Here is a 4532-nt window from a genome sequence, read left to right as displayed (position 1 = left end):
CTCATATATATATATATATATATATATATATATATATATATATGAATTACTTGTTTTTGACATTTTTGTGCAATTTTCTTATATTTTATGTCTCAATTTGCGCTTCATCAACTCGTGTACATAATTTTAACTTTTGGGACATATTAGCGTAATTTATTTTGTGAAAAAGCGTCATTCGAGTTACTTTGATAGACTAATCATGAAAGCTCACTTCTTCTCAAGAGTAACACCTTTGGTCAACATATCAGCAGTTTCCACATAGCCTTGCACCTCCAAGCTATTTCCTGGGTTACTCTTGTCTCTGTTTGCAACTCCCACTACATGAGCAATATTTTGCCTCTACTGAAACTCTTTTCCAACAATTCTAGCCTTGTACCTCTTATTGTCATCTTGTTCAGTCTTCATCTGGTACATCCACTTGTTGTTTAATGTATTCTTTCCTGGTGGAAGTTCTGCAGCTCCCACTTGCTTGAATTTTCATCTTTCAAGATTTCTTCATATCTCTGTGGTTCTCCACCATCTGTCTGTGGAACAATAGAAATGGGTGCCCTAAACCTACTCTTCTTTTCACTTTCATCATCAACAAGATTATGAACTGCCAACAATATTGCATCATGTACTTTTTCAGACATCACATTTGCGCTATCATTTTCCATCTTCTTAGGATTTCTGTAGTTTCTCTTTATGTGACCAGCCTTGCCACAATTCCAGCAGATTGTCAGTTGACCAGACTTTGATTTTGATCTGTCTTTGAAATTAACATTCAGTGTCGAACTCGTACCTGAGATCTCGCCAGAATCTTTCCTGCGCACCTCCTTAGCCAAAATCAAATCATAAATATCTTCAAATTGCAGTTTAGATTTACCTGCAGAATTACTGACAGTCATCCCCATAGCTTCCCAGCTATTTGTCAATGAATCCAACAAAATCAATGCATGACTCATCATCAAGATCAATTTCAACAGACGATAATTGATTTGTGATAGTATTAAAATCATTCAGGTGTCGAGCAAGTACACCTTGTTATTCCAACCTTTTGTTTTATTGTCAAGTTTACAAAAATGGTTAGGTGAAATTTTTCTAATTATGTGCATAATCTCAGGTTTAGTCTACATTTGTGAAACGTGTGAAGTTCATGCAAGGGATCATCAAAATTTGACAGACACTCGAGGAAATCAAATCAACTCGCCAACGGTGATTCCACATGAGTGACAAAAATCGATAGCAATGGGTAACTTCTGATTGGTAAATTTTTCAAATAACAGACTGTGATGGGTAATGTCTGATAATGATCGACAACGATGAACAACATTCAATAGCCAAAACACGCAAGAGTCAACACACAATGCTCATTTATCGTAAATACTCATGCTTCTTAGCTTAATTATTGAATCATGATTAAGAATAAATGCATAAATTCACTTATTCTTATCACGTCTCTTCTAAGAAGTAAGAGAATTTGGAAACTAAAATATGTATATAAAAATTGTGTCATCACTGATTTTAAGGAGATATAACGGTCCAAAAGGAGCATGAAGGATGGCCAATTGATAGAAGAATGTGAGGTTCACTTACCTGACCGAGTGCAACCGTTTGAGCCAAAGCCAAAGCCGATCGAGCCACGAGGAGGACAAAAGGACAACCCAATAATACGAGCATGAACCATTCAGACAAAAACAAGACAAATAGGCATCTGATCCAATCACTATAGGAAAGCCAACCCATTATAGTAGCCTACTTTCCAGTAGATTTGATCTGAGGAAAGGCCCAATTCTATAATATCACCAACCATCCCATGGATGGTCACGAGGCTCTTCATCAGGGGTCACGAAAGAACAATGCAACAAAGAGTCTTATAGTCTTATCTCAAGCTTCTTTTGAGGAGCGAACTACTTATCTGGTTACAGTGTTTCACCCTCTGCTTGATAGACTAGTATTGCTCTGTCGACAAGATCTCCTCACCAGAGATCGAGGGTTGACAACCGTACTAGATTAGCCGATCGACACTACCGAACAAGCCTCGCCTACCGAACCAGTTCTGTCGACCGGAAGTCAATCAAACTCAACCAACGGAGGCAGAGCAGTCGAGTGATAGACTTGTACATGTAAAATATCAAGAATACCATATATAGCTCCTATTAAAGCGGAGGGAAAAATATAACATCATCATATTGTACTCTCCCCTATAAATAGAGACATAAATTTATGAATAAGGGATAGTCAAATTGGCCAGAAAGAACGAAAAATGTCAACATGATTGACAAGATTGTTGTTCATTACTATTCACCACTCTCTCTCTCCCCCTCTCCGTTTTTATGACCTATTCATTGGGTTGTGATTCACGGGCAAATCAAGATTCAACATTTGAATTTAGTTAACTGAGTCTATCTCTTATTTTATTCTAATGGGTAAGGTATTAGAATGAGCATTTGAGGGATATTCAACCAACCACGCATGCCCCTGTAACATATTGCATTAACTCGTGGAGGTAGCCTTTGTTGTCCTGATCCTGATTGTTGGCTCTCATTTTGCCACGTTACTTCAGCTATTTTTGTTGTGCTTTTATTCATGTCTACGTAACGGACATTTCATTTGATTTTTATTTTGGCTTATATTAATTCAATGAGCAGTCTGATTTTCTTTCGTCCATACATTTCTGTTTTCCAATTATGAGGATTCTTACCTGAATTAATTGCACATTCTTATCATGTATTGGTCACTTCAGTTATCAATCGCCATCGTTCTCCGCTTGATTGGCTCATTGTGGATAATGCTGATTTACTTTCTGTTCACTCTATCTTTATAACTTCATTTATATAATATTGGTCATGCTCTGTCATCTTATGGCATGAGGCATATTTCCTCATGGTTGGGATATTATGAAATAAGTTAATGAGTTGTTTTGCCTCATTTGTGTGTGTGTGTGTGCAAATACCTGCTTTTTTGCTTCATTTTAAATTTTTTTAATATAGAAAAGTGTCAAAATGTTCCCTAACTCTTTGTAGGGTGCTACACTACATTTATAGGCATTTGACAAAATTTTATTTTGTCAAATTTTTCAAAAATCTACGGTAGGAAGCTGCATTATCCAACGTAAACTGGCTTAGTATGGTGGCTGTCATAAATTAATGATTTAATTTTTTGAAAATAAAATAAATATAATAGCCCTCACAATTTTCAAACAATAATTTTCTGTAGCAGCTTCATAGATGCTTTCCTATTAACTTTGCCCCTAATATGTACAGTGGCGATCAACTTTGCTTCTTAAGACGCCCCTAATATCAGCGTGATGGATTCATTCTCCTAAACAGTTGGAAAAGTGTGCAGATCTTCAAAGATTCAAGCCATTTGGTGCGAGGTAAATATTTAATTATTATTGTATATTTATTCTGCTGCTGCCTATAACTATTTGTTTTTTTTTTTAATATTGGAATTATATGCGCTTTGAACCTTTGTAGTCAGAGTATGTAGGCTAATATAATAGAATCTAGAAAACATATATGAAGGAGTAGAAATTAGTAGAGTTCACCCTTGAAATAGAATATTCAGGCTTGAAACATACACTAAATACTAGCCTCTAACTTCTCTCACTAGTGCCCAATTTTGAAAAAAAAGGGGGCATTTACTTACATACCACATAATTCCTATGTATTTACCTATCTAACATCTGCTGTCTTTTTTTACATTTATTATAATATATACATAAATAATAACTACATTCAGTAGATAATGTGTCGGAAATATTATATTTTTACTGGATGACTGGTGATGACCGATTGATGAGGGCCGACTAGTGGAGATGGTCGATTAGAGGGAAAAAATTTGCGTATGTCAAGGGTTACGCAGAGAAGCGTACATAATAGGGTACACGGGCGTTATATGAGAGTTACATGGGGGTTACAAGTGTGTTATAACTTCCTTGTAACTTTCGTGTAACTCAGTTGTAACCTGCGCTTTTATTTTATCCATTGAGATTATAAGGTTACAGCGGGGTTACACGGGAGGTTACACGGGAGTTACACGGGAGGTACAACGGGTTATAACCCTCTTGTAATCCCCGTATAAACCCCGTGTACCCTATTATGTACACATCTCTGCGTATCCCTTGACGTACGCAAATTCAAATTTTTCCCCAATTAGAGATGATTGGGATCAGCAGGTTATCTGGATAATTGCAGCGCACGAAAATTTCTGTCATACAAATAAAAAAGTTAAAAACAACCAAGAAAAACTCTCAGGAAAACCAAAAAAACCACCCGCTACCAAATCAAAGGACTACAAATTCTCAACTCCAGAAATAATAATAGACCCTTAACTGCAACTAAATTTATATAACAACTTATTCAATATAAAGGCCATATTGCAAAGTCATAAACTTGTTCTTAGCGTGAAACTAAGATGGAGTCAAAAATAGAGCCTGCAAATACTATTTCTTAGAAAAATCCGGCAATAAATTCCAAAAAGCACCGCACCAACGAAACGACAAATAAATAAGTCATCCAGCACTTCACAAGCATGATTCACATCACACC

The sequence above is a fragment of the Phalaenopsis equestris genome, unplaced genomic scaffold, assembly GCF_001263595.1.
Source record: "Phalaenopsis equestris unplaced genomic scaffold, ASM126359v1 Scaffold000297, whole genome shotgun sequence".
Lineage (NCBI taxonomy): Eukaryota > Viridiplantae > Streptophyta > Magnoliopsida > Asparagales > Orchidaceae > Phalaenopsis > Phalaenopsis equestris.
The sequence above is the reverse complement of the archived record's forward strand: the minus strand, read 5'-3'. Positions refer to the sequence as shown.